Source organism: Loxodonta africana, chromosome 18 (genome assembly GCF_030014295.1).
Source record: "Loxodonta africana isolate mLoxAfr1 chromosome 18, mLoxAfr1.hap2, whole genome shotgun sequence".
In the NCBI taxonomy this organism is placed as follows: Eukaryota; Metazoa; Chordata; class Mammalia; order Proboscidea; family Elephantidae; genus Loxodonta; species Loxodonta africana.
In genome coordinates this window covers 16,451,780-16,471,618 of record NC_087359.1, presented here as the reverse complement: position 1 = coordinate 16,471,618, position 19,839 = coordinate 16,451,780, and the positions used below count along the sequence as shown (strand labels likewise).

General features: G+C 47.9%; 1 long non-coding RNA gene across 2 annotated transcripts; it reads left to right on the top strand.

Moving 5' to 3' along the window:
• The first annotated feature begins 15,361 nt into the window (after positions 1–15,361).
• Positions 15,362–19,741, top strand: LOC104846541 (uncharacterized). 2 transcript variants are annotated; one of them, XR_775937.3, is made up of 4 exons: positions 15,362–15,887; positions 15,969–16,116; positions 17,152–17,257; positions 19,666–19,741. It is a non-coding gene; the product is annotated as an uncharacterized LOC104846541 (long non-coding RNA). The 2 variants fall into 2 exon arrangements; XR_010318292.1 differs by having other exon boundaries at positions 15,367–15,644.
• Positions 19,742–19,839: the final 98 nt, after the last annotated feature.

Genomic DNA, 19,839 nt, shown 5'->3' with positions numbered 1-19,839 from the left:
GGGGCCGGGCGGGCCTGGGGCGGGGCCAGGCGGCTCTGGGGGCGGGTCCGGGAGGCCTGGGTGGGGCGTACAGACACGAGGAAGGTTTGGGCGGGCGTGGCAGGGAGGCCTGGGCTGGGCCTATGGCCTGAAGGAGGGCCAGGAGGGTTTGGGGCGGGGCCAGGAGGCTCCGTGGGCGGAGCCGGGAGACCTGGGCGGGGACTATGTCCCGGGGGCGGATCCGGCGGGCTCCGAGCGGGGCCTGGTGTTCCTGGAGGGCGTGGCCGAGAGGCCTGGGGCGGGACCCCAAGTCCGCCGGAGAGGCAGAGTCCACCTACTCGAGTCCATGCCCATCCCCGCTGAGGTTGTTGTTGTTAGGTGCCGTCGAGTCGGCTCCGACTCATAGCAACCCTATGCACAAGGGAATGAAACACTGCCGGGTCCTGAGCCATCCTTACAGTCGTGGTTACGCTTGAGCTCATGTTGCAGCCACTGTGTCAATCCACCTCGTTGAGGGTCTTCCTCTCTTCTGCTGACCCTGTACTTTGCCAAGCATGATGCCCTTCCCCAGGGACTGATCCCTCCTGACAACACGTCCAAAGTATTTAAGACGCAGTCTCGCCATCCTCGCTTCTAAGCAGCATTCTGGTTGCACTTCTTCTAAAACAGATTTGTTTATTCTTTTGGCAGTCCATGGTATATTCAGTATTCTTCGTCAACACCACAATTCAAAGGTGTCAACTCTTCTTCGGTCTTCCTTATTCATTGTCCAGCTTTCACATGCATATGATGCGATTGAAAATACCATGGCTTGGGTCAGGTGCACCTTAGTCTTCAGGGTGACATCTTTGCTTTTCAACACTTTAAAGAGGTCCTTTGCAGCAGATTTACCCAATGCAATGCGTTGTTTGATTTCTTGACTGCTGCTTCCATGGGTGTTGATTGTGGATCCAAGTAAAATGAAATCCTTGACGACTTCGAACTTTTCTCCCTTTGTCATGATGTTGCTCATTGGTCCAGTTGTGAGGATTTTTGTTTTCTTCATGTTGAGGTGCAATCCATACCGAAGGCTCTGGTCTCTGATCTTCATTAGTAAGTGCTCCAAGTCCTCTTCCCTTTCAGGAAACAAGGTTGTGTCATCTGCATAATGCAGGTTGTTAGTGAGTCTTCCTCCAATCCTGATGCCCCGTTCTTCTTCATATAGTCCAGCTTCTCAGGTTATTTGCTCAGCATACAGATCGAATAGATACGGTGAAAGAATACAACCCTGACGCACACCTGTCCTGACTTTAAACCAATCACTATCCCCTTGTTCTGTCTGAACAAGTGCCTATTGATCTGTGTGCAGGTTCCTCCCGAGCACGATTAAGTGTTCTGGAATTCCTATTCTTCGCAATGTTATCCACTGAGGTAGGACCCCGTTTTCCCTGCGAGCTAGTTTCCCTGGGCTCCGTCCTCTCCCGTCCCTGGTCAAAGCGGAGAATCTAGGTCTAAGCTGCCATCATCGCATCATCCCCCCAAGAAAATCCACGCAAACACCCCAATAACAACGACCTCCCATTTCTCTCTCCGGCATCCTCACCATCAGGTCAATAGGCTTGTTTCCTGGAACTTTTTAGTCAGGGAGACTTTGCTTTCACCCTTCTTTGAAGGATATTTGGAGCATCTCAGCTTCTCCAGTCCTACTGCAGCCGACGTTCCCAAGCCCTCCTGCCTGAAGTGCTGCTATATGTTACCTCATCAAAGCCTCAGGATAATTCCATGAAAACCAAAAACCAAACCCAGTGCCATTGAGCTGATTCCGACTCATAGTGGCCCTATAGGACAGAGTAGAACTGCCCCATAGGGTTTCCAAGGCTGTAAATCTTTATGGAAACAGGCTGCCACATCTTTCTCCCTTGGAGAGGCTGGTGGGTTGAAACTGCTGACCTTTCAGTTAGCAGCCAAGCACTTTAACCATTGTGCCACCAGGCCTCCTTTAACTCCATGAAGTAGGTACTACTATCACCATCCCAGTTTTGCCTGTTGCCGTCAAGTTGATTCTGACTCATAGCGACCCTACTGGACAGAGTAGAACTGCCCCATAGGATTTTCAAGGCTCTAATCTTTACAAAAAAAAAAAAAAAAAAATTTTTTTTTTTTTTTTAATCTTTATGAAAGCAGACTGCCACATCTTTCACCTGTGGAGAGGCTGGTGGGTTTGAACTGCTGACCTTTTGGTTAGAAGCTGAGTGCTTTAACCACTGTGCCACCAGGGCTCCTTTTGTCCGTGTTTTAGGGATAAGGATACTGAGGCAGGGGGCAATGTTAGTTGAGCAGCTGAGGTTTTAACCCTGTGGCAATCCGACCTTCGACTCTAGCAGGTGTTCCAAATGCCTGAGCTGGGTTGTGCCCCTGCAGCCCCCAGGAAAGCTCAGTGGAGCCCCCGGAGGAGAGGGGGGATTCATGCCAAGAGCAGAGATAGAGGATTCATGGTGGTGACGAATTTGATGTCACGGATTTGTCCTATAGAAACACTGCGGGACGCTCATCACGGTCGGCCTTGGCGGCAACAGTTCAACAGGAGGCAGGGGTGTCTGGTAGCCCACAGTTAGAACTGGCGGTAACACCACACAGCTGTCAACAGCAATTTAGCAGCTGGCAGCTTGCTTTGTGCCCATATGGAATTATTAAGTGAAAAAAGAAACATGAAGTGAAAAAGAACAGGGCGCATGCTTAGTATAATTCCATTTACCTAAACTTAAGGAGAAAGTCCATATATATGCTTGTGAAGCCCTGGTGGCGCAGTGGTTAAGAGCTCAGCAGTTCAAATCTACCAGCCGCTCCTTGGAAACCCTATGGGGCGGTTCTGCTCTGTCCTGTAGGGTCGCTCTGAGTCGGGATCAACTCGACGGCAGTGGTAGTGGCTACCAGAAAGGAGCCTTGGCCCAGTGGTTAAGCACTGGGCTGCTAACTGAAAGGTTAGTGGTTCAAACCCATGAAGCAGCTCCTGGGGAGGAAGGCCTGACAGTCTGCATCCATGAAGGTTACAGCCTAGGAAACCTATGAGGCAGTTCTACTCTGTGCTATAATGTCGCTATGAGCCGAAATCGACTCAACAGCACACAACGACAACAACAAAGATCCACCAAAACTTTCTGGAAGGTGTTTGTGGAGTAACCCTTCATGTGGGGGGCGGGGGGGGAAGGGAGCCAGAGACTTGCTTTTCATTTCATACACCATGTGCATGTATTGCTTTTATAACTCAGAGAAAAACACACTCTAAACTCTTCTTTAATGGACCGAAAGGTATAGGGGACCTTGGCAGGTAGGGATGGGGAAAGGGGTTTCCAGGTGGAAAGAACAAGAACAAAGACACAGGAGCAGGGAAACCCCGGTTATGGCAGAGAAACCTCTGGTCCCTGGTTTGGCAGCATCTCATTGTTCCGGGCATGGGGTGGAGGCTCTGTGTGCCAGGATAAATGCTTAGACTTTATTCTGATAGCAATGGGGAGCCATGCAGAGTTTTAAAACCAGAAAGTTGCATAGTAGCATTTTATACTTGTGTACCCCCTCTCTGAAAAGTGCGTTCACCTACACTATTTCATTTTCTGGTCTTGAGGACAATCCCACAGAGCAGGCAGGGCAGATGAGGAAACTGAGGCCGTTGTGGAAGAAAAGTTATAGACCCAGTTTTAAATGAGAAGCCCTGACACCAGTGTTCACTGCAGCACTTTTAACAATAGCGCAAAAGGTGGAAACCACCAAAATGCCCACCAACAGATGATTGGATAAACAAAACACGGTCGTTACACACAATGGAATACTAAAAACCAAAAAAACAAACCCACTGCCGTGGAGTCAATTTGAATTCCTAGTGACCCTATAGGACAGAGTAGAACTGCCCCATAAGTTTTCCAAGGCTGTACTCTTTATGGAAGCAGACTGCCACATCTTTCTCCTTCTGACCTTTCCGTTAGCAGCCAAGTGCTTTAACCATGGTGCCACCGGGGCTCAATGAAATACTACTCAGCCATAAAGAGAAATGAAGTCATGATACATGCCACAACATGGATGAAGCTTGAAAACACTATGTGGAATGAAAAAAGTCAGTAGCAAAAGGAAAAATACTGTATGATGTCACTTATATGAAATATGCAAATACACAGAAACGAAAGATTATTTGTGGTTACCAGGAGTGGGAGGGAGGGAAAAGGGGGTTTTTGCTTAGAGGGCACAGAGGTCATGTTAGTGGTGGTGGAATGATTAGGAAAAGGATGGTGAGACTGGGTGTACAACTTGAAGAATGTGATCTATGTCACTGAATTAATCATGTAGAAATTGATGAGATGGCACATTTTGTTTTGTATGTTTTCAATGCAATAAAATAAAATGAAAAAGGAAACCTTTATACTGCCTGACAGGAAAGCAGGAGAGCACTCACCAGCTAGAGACTGGGGACACCAGCAGCTCAGTTCCCCAACACACCAGGATGACAGGCTTGCTTTCATATCTAAGCAATCCCAAAAGCACCTCAAGACTTGCCTTGTGGTCAGCAGGGATGAAAGGCCTCATGACATTCAGACCAAGTTGAGACATCATGGCACTCGGTAGAAAAGGAAGGACCTTGAAGTCATAAGTCAGCAGACTCAAAGAGGCTCTGGTAACAGACTTTTGAACGAAGTCCCTGTATGTATCCAGGGCAGCAAAATATTAAGGATTTCTTTGTGAGCTGAGGACTGCTAATTTTTAGAACACATGAATGAAGTTCTGTTGAATAAGTGCTTGCTGATTTCCTTGTCCAGGTTCAGAGAAGTTTGGGGGTGTACCCAAGGCTCCACAGCTGGAGGGCGGCAGAGCTGGAAACAGGACCCAAAGCCCACACTCTCTTAGCCACCATGATGGACCACACCCGTGTTTGCGAAGGATTATTTTGGCTGTGCTTAAAATGGACTGAAGCCCTGGTGGCATAGTGGTTAAGCACTGAGCTGCTAACCAAAAGGTTGGTGGTTCGAACCCAACACATGCTTCAGCTTCTCTGTAGGAGAAAGATGTGGCAGTCTGCTTCCATAAAGATTACAGCCTTGGAAACCCTATGGATATATTACCCAAAAAAAACCCAATATGTTACTACCCAAAAAACCCATTGCTGTCAAGTCAATTCCGACTTGTAGTGACCCTATAGATCAGAGTAGAACTGCCCTATAGGATTTCCAAGGAGTGGCTGGTGGGTTCGAACTGCTGACCTTTTGGTTAGTAGCTGAGCTCCTAACCACTGCACCACCAGGGCTCCATGCATATGTCACTGGGGGAGGAATAATTCAGAAAAGGAGGGTAAGAACGGTTGCGCAACTTGAAGAATGTAATCAATGTCACCAAATTGTGTATGTAGAAGTTGTTGAATTAGTGTATGTTCTGCTACGTATATTTTCGAAAACGACAAAAAAATAAAATATTAACCTCTCCCCCCCGCAAAAAAGAAACCCTGTGGGGCAGTTCTACCCTGTCCTGTAGGATTGCTGTGAGTCAGAATTGGCCAGGTGGCAACGGGTTTGGTTTTGGTAGCATGGACTGGTTCTGGTGAAGACAGGGAAGCCAGTGATGGGGTTCCTGCAAAGTCTAGGTGAGAGGAACTGGGGAGGGGGTCGGGGAGCCCCAGGGAGGTGAGCGGTGCAAAAGGCATCTCCTCTTTCCAGAATTTGGCCAACACTAGCCCCCAGCTGGAACCCCTGGTGGCGGAGTGGTTAAGAGCTATGGCTGGTAACCAAAACGTCAGCAGTTCGAATCCACCAGGCGCTCCCTGGGAACTTTCTGGGGCAGTTGTACTCTGTCCCATAGAGTCCAACTATGAGTCAGAATCAACTCCAGGGCATTGTGGGTTTTTTTTTTTTTTGGTTTGTTTTAGCCCCCAGCTAGTTAGTGTCACACAGCTAGTTAGTGGTGAGCTAGATATGCCTCCTGTGCCAGTGCCCTCACCTATGAACCTCCAGAGTGCAAAGTCAGGTGGCAGTCAGTCAACCCAGGTGGGGTGAAGTTGAAGACTTTTTCCACGGAAGAGAACCAAGATCGAGCACCTTGGATGGTGCAGCTGGTATTGATGGTGCAGCGTCGCCATCTAGTGTCAACAAGGGATACTGCACCAAGGCGCCCCAGCTGGTAAGGGAAACCTGCTGTTGTCAGTTGCTGTCCAGTTCCAACTCGTGACCACCCGGCGTGCTCAGGGTAGAACTGCTCCATAGGATTTCCAAAGCTGCGACCTGTCTTCTGAGGCACTTTTGGTTGGGTTCAACCTGCCAAGCTTTTGGCTAGTAGTCGAATGCTTAATCATTTGCGCCATCCAGGGACCTCCAGAGTAAGCCGAGGCGGCCACGATTCCTGCTGGCCCCTCCACCTGCTTTCTCACCAGACAGAGAAGGTGTCCACCTACAAGTTATAAGCACAAGGGCCTGGGCTTGTTCTTAAGCGGACTTGTCTGCTTAGGACATCGTGTCCAGGAAGGGGTACCAATGACCGTTTGTTTATCTGGGGGCTCATGTGCTACAAGACCACAGACACCCTGAGAGCTGCCTGTCACCCAAGGGAGAAGCTGGAGCATCCAGCATCCTGGGCACTTGGGAGGAGGCTGATGTAGCCTACTCCTGGTGCCAGGGGTACTTCTCTGCTTGGGCTACGCCTGAGGCAGTCCCCTCCCCTAGGGGGGCCTTGAAATCTCCACCTCTCTCCTGCAGTCTCCCCCCTGCTGCATGGTGCTTCACCCCTTATCAGCCCTCCACCGGGTCATCCTAGCCTCTCCCAAGGCTCGGTCATTCAGACTGACCTTCGAGAAGAAGCTGTAAATGTGATTCTGTTGTTCACGTCGCCTCCCCCAATCCTGCTGGGCTCCGCCTGCAGACTGCTGACCACTCAGACACTCAGCATCTTACCTCCCCTCACTTCGGAGCCCACAGTCCCCCTGGGAGGGCAGAGCGGTGTGGGGGAAAGGGCACTGGCCTTGGACATATACCCAGCTCACCACTGACTAGCCCTGTGACATTAGGCAAGTTCCCTGAACTTGGGTGCTGAGGCTTCCCTGAGGAGACGCGCCCCTCACAAGTCCTAAACGGAAAGATGGGCAGATATGACTACATAGACACTGCCAGAGCCTATGCCACAAAAGGCACCGGGGACAAAGTTAAAAGCACAGCAAATGGGAGGAAACATTTGCTGCACATGTAACCGACAAAGGATCAATATGGTGAACCTAAAGAGATCCTACAAATCAATTTAAAGACAACAAAATAGCCTAAGGGAAAACTGGGCAAAGGGTGTTGTTCTTAGTTGCCATCAAGCCTGTTCCAACCCATGGCGACCCCATGTGTGTAAAGTAGTACCACTCCACAGGGTTTTCAGGGCTGTGACCTTTCGGAAGCAGACTGCCAGGCCTGTCTTCCAAGGCAACTCTGGGTGGGTTCGAACCACTAACCTTTCGGCAAGGAATCAAGGGCTTAACTGTTTTCGTCTCCCAGGGTCTCCTGGGCAAAGGATGTTCTTGTTGGGCACCGTCAAGTAGATTCTAACTCAGAGTGACCCCATGTGACAGAGTAGGACCCCATGGGATTTTCTTGGCTATAATCTTTACAGAAGCAGATCACCAGGCACCTCTGGGTGGTTTCAAACTGCCAGACTTTCGGCTAATAGTCAAGCACTTAACCATTTCTCCACCAGGGCTCCTTTGGGCTAAGGATAAAAAAAAAAAAAACCCAAACCCGTTGCCATTGAGTCGGTTCCAACTCATAGCAATCCTACAGGACAGGGTAGAACTGACCCTTAGAGTTTCCAAGAAGCACCTGTTGAATTTGAACTGCCGACCCTCTGGTTAGTAGCGGTAGCATTTAACCACTACTCCGCCAGGGGGGCTAAGGATAACAGCATGTAGTTCACAGACAATTAAGTGAATTTATGAGAGAAGTTGTCCAACCTCATTAGTAATTAAGGAGATGCAAATTAAACCTCTGCCAACCCCTAACACTTGCATCTGGGTTTCTAAGTAGTAGACACCAAGGAGCCAGGTCTCCCTGGAGAAAGGGCTGGCTCCAGGTCAGGGGCAGGCAAAGTGCGTGGGGCGCCTGGGGTAGCTTGTTTGAGGCAGAAAGCAAGGAAGCTTTCAAAGATTAATGGGGTCAAAAGGACACAGGAACCAGCTGTCAGGGAGCCCCACTGGCCAAATTGTAGCAACTTGAGCCTTCAAAAGAAAGATGATTGTAATTGATTATAAAATACACTGGACTTATTGAAAATCCATGTTTCCTTAAGAAACTCAAAGAGGAGAAATCCAGAGGAACTCTTGGGGCCCTGCTGAGGCATTTATTAAATGTGGGTCTTCCTTTGAAAATTGATAAAGGGACCAAACCAAGCCTTCATCCCGGCTTCCCAGTAGGAGCTATTTTTCAAGGTAACCAAATAGCCCCAGTTAAGGAAAGCAAACTGTGCTTTGTAGAAGAATCCCTGCGGCCTTAGTTGTTTACGACTGCGTAACAAATTACTGAGCTGCTTGAAACAATGACCCTTTGTGTATTATCTCACAGTGTCTGTTGGGGAGGAATCCAGGGGCAGCTAAGCAGAGTCCTCGGGCTGAGGGTCTCTCACGAGGTGTCTGCTGGGGCTGCGGTTGTCTCAAGGTTCAGCTGGCAGAGGATCTGCTTCCAAGCTCACTCACTCACAGGCTGTTGGCAGGATTCAGTTCCTCACTGGGGCTAGACTGAGCCCTTAGCTTCTCACTGGCTGTTGGCCAGAGACAGGCTGGCTTCACGGGCAGGTGGCCTGTGAAGTCCTACTGGGAAGGCCCCATGCTCAGAAGGGGCCCGTGCTTCGTTAAATGGTCTGCTGTCGCCATCTTGAAATTCTGAATAATTCTGTCTTTGAACCTGTGCTTTGTGAGTGAAGTCCAATGGGACAAGGGAACCTGCAGGTAAGCAGAGGAGACCCGTGCCATGCCATCATCATTATTTGCGTAAAGCATTGGAGGTGTCCTGTAAGCACGGGATTGAGTTGGACCCACGTTGTACGGGAGTTCAGCAAGATTCAAGGTGAAGATGATGTAAGCGTGTTGAGGAAGTCGCCAGCTTCCACAGAGTGTGGATAAAATGTGTGCATATCAAGAAGCGAAATAAAAACAGGTGCGTCTGTTTTGTGAAGCCTTTCCACAGTACTGGTAAAGACAAAATACAGTACAATATGCATGTGTGAGTCACGGACTACCAATTGTGTAATTTTGATGATTTTGTATACAAATTAAATGACTCTATACTTGCATTCGTTATCAGGAGAGATTAGTCCTTGGAGAAGGACATCATGCTCGGTAAAGTAGAAGGTAATGAAAAAAAGGAAGACCCTCAAAGAGATGGATTGACACGGTGGCTGCAACGATGGGCTCAAGCAGAGTAACAATTGTGAGGATGGTGCAGGACTTGGCAGTGTTTCACTCTGTTGTTCATAGGGACGCTATGAGTCAAAACCAACTAGACAGCACCTAACAAAAACAACAACATATTTGTATTTAAAAACTGTCATTGCTTAAAAGCTTGCAAGCAGCCATCCAAGGCACAATTGGTCTCCATTCACCTGGACCAACAGAGGAGGAAGGAGAGTAAGGAATAGGAGGAGGAAGTGGAACGTGTGGCTAATTGCTTCCATGAATACCTGCCTCTTTGGCCATGAGACCAGAAGAACTGGTTGGTGCCCAGCTACCATTACTGAACATTTTAATAGAAGATTCCATAGAAGAATCCTGATCAAAAGGGGGAAAATGCAGCACAGAATTTCAAATTCTCATGGAATCCAAACTTTATGGTGTCATGAAGCCTGGGAGAACCTCCGAAACTATTGCCCTGAGGTGATCTTTACACCTTAAATCTTAAACTAAAAATATCCCCTTAAGTCTTCTTAAAACCAAACAATAGTTTAACTTGATTAGTAAAGAATGTCTGCCTTGAGTATTGTGCTATTTTAAGCTCTGTCCACATGGGATCAAATTGACAACAGCAACTCAAAAAGATAGTTAGGAATCTTAGAGGGCAGTGAGTTTATGTTAACGGGGGAGGAACAACTCGGAAAAGGAGGGTGAGAATGGTCGCATGACTTGAAGAATGTACTCATTGCCACTGAATTGTACACGGAGAAATTGTCAAATTGGTGCATGTTTTGCTGCGTATATTCTCAGCAACAATAAAAGTAAAATAAATTATACAAAAAACTGGCATTGCACAATATAAAGATGAACAATAAAATTCATGCTAATAATTTAAAATTTTATTTTTCTTAGCATGGCATTAAATAGCAAATAAAAAACAAGTCGAGCAAGACCATGAAAGAAAGGAAAAACTTTATATTTTAGAACCTCTAATGAAGACGTTCCTGGGTGGTGCAAACAGTTAAGCACTCGAGTACTAGCCAGAAGGTTGGGATTGGAGCCCATCCATCCAGAGGCATCTCAGAAGATGGGCCTGGCGATCTGCTTCTGAGACGAAGCAGCCTTGAAAGCTCTCTGGAGCGGTTCTACTCTGCTCGCGTGGGGCCGCTGTGAGTCGGAACAGACTCGACGGTAACTCACCACAACAACTCTTTCTTTCCTGCTGTTTTGAACAAGGAGGCCCCACGTTTTCATTTGCACTGGTCCCTGGAAAGCACGCAGCTGGCTCTGGCAGGGACCTCCTCCAGCTGCTTGCCACGTGGGCCTTTCCATCCAAGAGCTCACACCATGGCAGCTGGTTTCCATCATCGGAGCAAGTGAGTGAGCAAGAGAGGGCCAGCAAGATGGAGGTCAGTCTTCTTGTAACTTAATCTTGGACATTTTGTCACCTTTGCTCTATTGTATTTGTTAGAAGCAAGTCACTGGGTCTGTATGCTAAGTGACAGAAGCCAGACAGAAAAGGTCACATATTGTATGAGTCCATTTATATGACATGTCCAGAAGAGGTAAATCCATAGAGACAGAAAGCAGACTAGTGGTTGCCAGGGGCTGGGTGGAGGGAGGAATGGGAGTAGCTGCCAATAGGTGATGAGAACGTTCTGGAACTAGATAGAGGTGGTGGTTGGACAACATTATGAATGTACAAAATGCCATCGAATCGTTGAGTTTAAAGTGGTTAATTTTATGTTATGTGAACTTTACTTCAATAAAACTGAGAAACAGTTTTAATTCTCTTGGAATCCAAATTTCTGGGGTCCATGGCGTTGGGGCGACCCGCCCAGGCCATTTGACCTTAGATGTCCTTTTGAACCTTGAGCGTTGAAGAAACTGGTCTCCTAAAAGAAATCTTTAAGACAAACAGTGGTCTTGCTAATTAGTAAGATCATTTTGCCGTGGGCATTGTGCTCATCTGCCAAATTCAGTCAGTTTCGGGAAACAAGCTCCAGGGTCTGACGGGAAGCTGTGTTTCAGGGTAAATTGTTACTATGAAAACACTGTTCTGGCCCCATTTCCATGGTGATGTTGATGGCGTGAGGTACAAGAGTCTGGAGATCTTCTTATCTTCAGAACTCTCCTCTGACTTCCATACCAGACCTTACCTGGTTCATGAACTGAAAAAACAAGGCTGATGAGTTCGTATACAAATTTAATATTGTGCCCCAGTTAGAATGTGAAAAAAATGTAGAGCAAAACTCAAATTCATAAAAAAGACCAGACTTACTGGACTGATAGAGACTGGAGGAAACCCCAGGACTATTGCCCTAAAATACTGTCTTGGGCTGAGTTCCCTAGGGAAGCAAAACCAGTGAAGCATACAAATATATATATAGAGAGAGATTTATATCAAGGAAATGGCTCACGAAGTTGTAGAGGCTGGAAAGTCCCAAGTCCATGTGTCAGGCTGATGGTTTCTCCCGACTCACATAGCTGAAGGGCTGGTGAACTCGAGATCGGCAGGTCAGACAGCAGGCCCCTGGCTTACAGGCTGAAGAGACCGATGAATCCCAAGATTAGGAGGCAAGACGGCAGGTAAGGTGCTAGCTCAAGTTCCAAGAACTGGAGGTCAGACAAACAGGAGCTAACTGCAGAATCCAGAGTGAGCAAAAGCCCATGAGCCATGCCAGAAAGTCCACCTATATTGGCTGCAGGCCACACCCCCAAAGAAACTCCCTTTCAACTAACTGGCTACTCACAGCAGATCCCATCTTGGAAGCGATCACATTATGTCAGATGTCATCGTGGAGGTAATCACAACATTATATGACTGTCAAAGGAAACCCTGGTGGCATAGTGGTTAAGTGCTATGGCTGCTAATCAAAGGGTCAGCAGTTCAAATCCATCAGGCGCTCCTTGGAAACTCTAGGGGGCAGTTCTACTCTGTGCCACAGGGTCGCTATGAGTCGGAATCGACTCGAAGGCACTGGGTTTGGTTTTTCGTTTTTTTATGACTGCCAAACTACATCATAATTGCCTAACCACTGAGAATCACGGCCCAGCCAAGTTGACAACCTTAACCATCACAGACAGATACCCTTTTAACCTGGAACCGAAGCCACTCCCGGAGGTAACTTTTCAGGCAAATAATAGATTGGCCTATAAAATAAACAACAACGCCTGTCAGGAATATACTCCTCAGAACAATCAACTGTAGAAGACCAAATGGGCAACATTTACCCAAAAGCAAAGATGAGAAGACAAAGAGGGGCAGGAAAACTGCAGGGATGGAAACGGGGCCAGCGGGGTGGAAATGATTGTAACCAATGTCACAGAAAAATTTGTGTGTGAATTGTTGAATGGGAACCTACTTTGGTAAGTAAACTGTCCCCTAAAACACAATAAAATATTCAAAAAAAATTAATGTTGTTGTTATGTATTGAATTATGTCCCCCCCAAAATGTGTGTGTCAACTACGTTGGGCCATGATTCCCAGTATTCTGTGGTTGTCCTCCATTTTGTGATTGGTGACCCTAACTCAGGTCACCTCCATGATCCAAGGTAAAGGGAGTTTCCCTGCACAACCTTTTATCTCTCAAGAGATAAAAAGGAAAGGGAAGTAGGCAGAGAGTTGGGGACCCCATACCACCAAGAAAGCAGCACTGGGAGCAGAGCACATCCTTTGGACCCAGTGTCCCTGTGCCTGAGAAGCTCCTGAACCAGGGGAAGATTGAGGACAAGGACCTTCCTCCAGAGCCACCAGAGAGAGAAAGTCTTCCTCTGGAGCCGTTGCCCTGAATTTGGCCTTGTAACCTACTAGACTGTGAGAAAATAAATTTCTCTTTGTTAAAGCCATCCACTTGGGGTATTTCTGTTATAGCAGCACTAGATGACTAGGACAGTTGTGAAGATTTTATTTTTCACAAAACAAAACAACAACAACAACATCACTAGGTCTAGACCACACTCAGGGAAGGAGATGCTATAAGGGCATAAATACCTACGTTGGACAGGTGGTCAGTGAAGGTTTCTCTGAGGAGGTAACGTCTGAGCAGTGGTCCAAGTGACAGGAAGGAGGGAGCTATGAGATGATGCAAGGGGAGAGCAATCCAGATAGAAGTGAGGGTCCTGAAGTGGGGCTCACAGGGAGATCGTCTTGGAGACTGCTGACCACTCCTGCTAACAGCTGTGGTAAAAACAAACACATAAACAACTGTTGCTGTTGAGTTGACTCCAACTCATGGCAACCCCGTGTGTGTCAGAGTAGAACTGCACTCCACAGGGCTTTCAATAACTGAAATCTTATGGAAGTAGATTGCCAGGCCTTTCTTTTGAGGCCCTGCAGGGTGGATTCGAACTGCAAACCTTTGGGTTAGCAGTAGAGCATGAACTGTTTGGGCCACCCAGGGACTGCTTTATGATAGTAATGTATCAATACCGGGTGTATCCATTGTAACAAAGGTATCACACGAACGCAGGCTGTTGCTAATAGGACAGACTGAGTAAGGGAGTGGAATATATGGGAAGTCTCTGCAGTTTCTGCTTAAAAGTGCTCTCAAAAATAAAGTCTCCTAAAATGTAAAACAAAATTCTAACTCACAAAAAAAGACCACATTTACTGGCCCGACAGAGACTGGAGAAAGCCTAAGAGCATGGCCCCGGAAACCTTTTTATTCAGTAATGAAGTCATTCCTAAGGTTCATCACCCTTCAGCCAAAGATTAGACAGGCCCATAAAACAAGACTAAAGGGCGAACCAGCCCAGGGGCAAGGACTAGAAGGCAGGAGGGGACAGGAAAGCTGGTAACAGGGAACCCAAGGTCAAGAAGGGAGAGTAGTGACATGTTGTGGGGTTATTAACCAATGTCATAAAACAACATGTGTACTGTTTAATGAGAAACTAGTTTGTTCTGTAAACTTTCATCTAAAGTACAATAAAAAAAATAAAAATAAAGTCTCTTTTAAGTTGCATTAAAATATTACTCACCTTGACTCCTGAATTTTTTGGTACCCTTTAAATTTTGCCTCACTCGCCTTACCCTAGCCCCACCCCTGATGTGCTAGTAGGGGAGGCAGAGAAACCAAAAGTACAATGTCAGGTCAAGGTCAGAGCAATGAGGAAAAATAAACCAGGGTAAGAGGAGAAAGGGATAGGGTGCTATGTCAGAGAGGTGGTCAGGGAAGGCTTCTTTGAGGAGGTGACATTTGAGCAGTGGCTTGAGTGAAGGGAGTGAGGGAGCCATGAGATGATGCAGGGGGAGCATTCCAGGCAGAGGAAATAGCAAGTGCAAAGGTCCTGGGGTAGAAACATGCAACCATGTTTGGGGAGCAGCAAGGAGGCAAGAATGAGGGCGAGCATGGGGGAAATAAGGCTGGAGAGATAAGCTGGGGCCAAATCACGCCAGCCTGTGGGGCCAGGCCAGGACTGTGCATTCTGTTAATGTGTAATAGGAAAACTTGGGAGGGTTTGGATGGGGCAGGAGGGCTGTCACACAGTGGAAGCATCCTCTGGCCGATGAGTGGAGAATGCCTGAAGGGGCTAACAGTGGAAGCTGGAGGCCAGTGACGAAGTTTTGCAGCCACCCAGGGAGAGATGATGGCTTCCTTCCCTGGTCCATTCAAAACTGGGGGCCAGCCAGAAATCCCTAGGAGGGTGACAGGCACATATGTGCTGGCACCGAGTCAACCGCTCTTAGCGTCCTTGTGTGAGCTGAGCACAAACTCATTTACTGTGCGAGCTCAAGGGGGCTTCTTCCTGACCCCAAAGGAATCACAGCAAAACCAGTATGTATGACGTGATCTCAACCCAAACTCAACCAAACCCATTGCCATCAATTCCAACTCATATGATCTCGACTTATTGTGAAATATTGCATACATATACATGTACATATACATGTATGTATATATATGCCATGTATAATTTGGGTGTGCATAGAGAAAAAACTGAAAGTACAAACCCACTGCTGTCGAGTCGAAAGTATATTTGTAACCAAATGGGGTTCTTGTCCTGTCCTATTAGCAGATTGAAATAAGGGAACAGAAAGTGGGTGTTTATTGTTTGCGCAAACAAGGAGCAATGTGGGGCCTAGAAGCCAAAAGACCATCAGCTCCCTGCATTTATGTCCTCAAGTTCCCAGGGGGCAGGGATTGGCGCCTGACATCCGGAACCCCCAGCCCTCCCACGCCCAAATTGGAGATCTTGGTGCTGAGTCATGCGGCAAAGGAAGTTGCATTGTGAGACATCTTGCTTTGCAAAGGGGCTCAGATTCTTCCCCTCCGGTGATGCTCATGTCCAGGGTCAGGTAAGGACACGGTTCCTTAGGTCCTCTGCATGCACCAAGATTCTGGCTTGCACATTCACAGAAATCCAGCGCCAAATTCAAATTACGGTGTAGTAGGGCCAAACCACAGCTTGGCAGGCTATGAGCGGAAGTGAGAGGAACGGCTCCGGAGCAGGGGAAGCCTGGTGGAGGCTTCATACGCACCAAAATATTAACTGGTTGCCATTGAATCAGTTCCGACTCATAGTGACCCTATAGGACAGAGTAAGTAGAACTGCCCGGCAGGGTTTCCTAGGCCGTAATCTTTACAAAAAAAAATTTTTTTTTTTTTTTTAATCTTTACAGAGGCGGGCTGCCACATCTTTCTCCTGCAGAGCAGCTGGTGGGTTCCAACTGTCAACCTTTCAGTTAGCAGTTGAGTGCTTAATCACTCTACCACCAGGGCTCATTCTAAAACATTAACCATGATCATCTCTGGTCAGAGGGAACCCAGGTAATTTCTATTTCTTCTTTGTGCTTTTCTTTCTCCCAAATTTCCCACAATGATCATACATTGTTTTTGTAATTATCCAAGAGCCCCAGGAATGCTATTTTTAAAATTACATATAAAAATTTAAAGCATCATAAATGTTTTAAATTGTACAAATTGGGGAGATTGGCTGAGGGCAATGGCTTGTGGGTGAGCTCTTTGTCTCTCCTTTCTTCATTTTCTGAAATGCGCTTACGTTTTATTTATTTATTTATTTATATGTAAAAAATTGGTTCTTTTAACAATGAACATTATTGCACTCTCCATTTTGGACTTAAATGAGGCCAAGGACTCATGTCCCCTCCCCTTCCCTGGACAGCTGCTCCCCACATCATAACCTACCCCTCTGCAGAAAAGGGATGGGGGAGGTGGAAGATGGGGAGGTGGGTTCCCCAGATCCCCAGTTGGAATCTGAAGTCTCTTTACCCACAGAAAAACAAAATGCAGGTTGTCGTTGAACTAGGGGGTTGATTACTCAGACATCCCCACTGTGTCTGGGTAACACTTGGGGGCTGCTGTGGGCAGCAAGCCTGTTGTTCTTCCCTTGGGGAAATGTGGGCTGAACCCGTCCATCGCTCATCTTGTGAGAGACCCAGCGCTAGACCTGCCAAGGCTGCCCCTGCACAGTTATTTAGGGGCCCCCTGGCTCTCAAGGAACTTGCTGAAACTTGCTGTTCCCAGGGGGAGAAAATTACGCTGGGTGCTGGCTGCTGGGTGCTGGCTGCTGGCTGCTTTCTCCCTTCAAGTTCATAGCACACATCTCCAAGAATCATGAACCATCCCCTCTGTATATGTACTACCACTTTGCATAGTAAATTCACTTCTCTCCCTGCTCCAAGACTTTTCTCACGTCCCTTCACCAAAGGTTCGGCAGTTCAAATACACTAGCCACTCTATGGAAACCCTATGGGGCAGTTCTACTCTGTCCCATGGGGTCGCTATGAGCTGGAATCGACTTGACAGCAACGGGTTTGTTTTTTTTGGTTTTCTCTCCTCAAGCCTCCTAAATACCCACATCCAGCGGTAACGACTCGTCCTTCATTGAGAGGCCTTCTGCCTGCGATGCCCTTGCCTGCCCTCCTCATGTCTCCCCCAGCCTGACCGGGTAGGTCCTTTAAGGGTAGTCCCTTCTTCTCCAGCACTTCTCTCCTGCACTCCTTCTCCACTGTCCCCTTCCTCCTCCTGGGCCCATCACCTGCCTCTCCAGGCCCATCACCTCACTGGTATCTTCTGCTGACTCCTCTTCCTCCTCTGCCCTGTGGCTCTCCTTCCCACCCCCACCTCCCCCCAGTCAGCCTCCCAGCCCCTCCAGCTGCCATGAACAGCCTTGCCCCAGTACCCACGAGACACCACCTTGCCATCTGCCCTTGCTCTTCTGGACTGAATAGCAGCCTGGCACAGCTGGCCACAGCTCCTGCCAACACTCTTCTTGAGCCTCCTCCCACTCGCTGGTGCTCCTCCCTCCTGCCCGTTGGAGGTTCAGTGCTCCAGGGCTCTGGCCTCACCCTTCCTTCCCATACCCTCTATTTTTAATTTAATGTTTAAGATGTAAAGATTATCTCAGGGCCATAGTTTCAGGAGTTTATCCAGGCTCAATGGCACCATCCACTTCTGGTCTCGTGGTAAAGGTCTCATGGTAATGGAGGTAGTTGTTCATGGAGGCAATTACCCACGCATTCCATGTCTCTCCTTGGTGATCTCATCCAATCCCAAATCTAGACCCCAGCACTGATGGCTCTGCTGGGCTTCAGGCTGGCATATCCAATGGCTCCCGGACATCTTCATGTTGAGTATGGACAAAGCAGAATGCTGGATTTTCCTCCTGTCCAACTATTCTTCCCTAGTTTTTTCCCATGGAACATGGCGGCTCCCTTCACCATGTGAAGCCAGCCCAACACCCTGGATTCATCCTCAACTGCTCTTTCACTCCCTGTGTAATAAAGGATTTAGGCTTGCCCAAAGAGAGATCTGGCCTTTGTCCTGGCTCCTGGGAGGTGACCTCTAAGCCCTTGGAATGTCATGTCTGATAGGAGTATCTTTGTCTTGGTTTGCCTATTGGCCTTGGATCATATCAGATAATCTAACACTGTGATTAAGGGTGGTGGCATTGGGTCACAGCCCTCGGAGGGTTTGGATACTGAGGTCAGCCACGTGGGTGGTCAACCAGGTTTACATGATTGAGCTCAATGAAGACTTGGACCTTCCCTGGTTTGTCAGTGCTAGATTGTGGGGTGCCCACTGGCTGAGGAGCTCAGACTGTCTTTGGGAGGTAACCTGAAGCCACTAGAGATTCTTCCACAGGAGCAGGGCCATTTTTGTCCCCAGTAGATGGAGCTGGCAGGGAGACTACTGCTGGGGCTAGGCCTGAAACAACTAAGGCCTGTACCAGGTGACGCAGAGGCCAGGGAAGAAAAGGACAGAAGGTCAGAATTGGGGGTAGAGGAGGGATCAATAGGACTTGCCTGCTGGTTCCTGTGGGGTGGGGTGTCATGACCATGCCTTTGGAGCTGGCAAGAAGTTTTCTGGGATAATGTCTCTGTGCTTTGCCAGAAAATATTGAAATTGACCCTTGGTGCTGGTACTGTAGCAGTAGCCATGTTCTGTATCATATGACCTGGCACCCTGGCTGTAGCTGATTGGACCACAAGAGGGCACCTGACACAGGGCAGCCAATGGCCTTAAGGTAGCCTTGAATGAGAGCTTTGTCCACTCAAAGGAACTGAGAAAAACTGGACCAAACAGCATCTCTCTGCCGGGGAGTTTGCGAGATTTTTCCTCGGTAATGGGGTGAAGTGAGGATGTTGAGAAGCCAGGCCAAGAGGGGCAGTCCCAGGGACTGGGCCCAGTGCCACTGCTGACGGGCATGAGATGACGGTGCCTGGAGCTTTGCTCTCCTGGTCTGCCGCCCAGTTCCCAAACCATGGGCTCCTGGGCAGTATGCTGCCGTCCCTTTGACCAGGGGGGCAGGTACTGTGGTTTTTCCTGATTCCTAGCGACCCCGAGCGACCCCGACTCATAGCGACCCTACAGGACAGAGTAGAACTGCCCCATAGAGTTTCCAAGAAGCGCCTGGCGGATTCGAACTGCCGACCTTTTGGTTAGCAGCTGTAGCACTTAACCACTATGCCACCAGGGTTTCTCTTCCACCACCAGATGAGTTTATAAGGGTTGACAACACAAGCTAATAGATTGGGCAACTTGGAACTTTATGTACAGTCTTTTTTTTTTTTTTTTGGTGGAAGGTTTATTGACTTTTCCCATTTGGTTCAAAATATGGGAGAATATTTTGCTAAGTGCCCGTAAAACCCCAAAAACCCAAACCTGTTGCTGTTGAGTTGATTCCAGCTCATAATAACCCTATAGGACAGAGTAGAACTGCCCCATAGGGTTTCCAAAGAGTGGCTGGTAGATTTGAACTGCTGACCTTTTTGTTAGCAGTCAAACGCTTAATCACTGTGCCGCCAAGGCTCCAACTGTGAATAGGGGTACACATTTTTTTTTATTTTACTTTAGGCTCCAATATGATCCTGGAGGGTGCTGCCCACAACATGGTCTGAAACAAAAGCTTCCTTTCGTGAAGAAAGAAGGACATCAGATGGAGTTGGGATTTACGTGTACCAAAACTAGCTGGTTTTCAGGAACACAAACAGATATTTGTACACCAATGTTCACTGCAGCACTATTCAC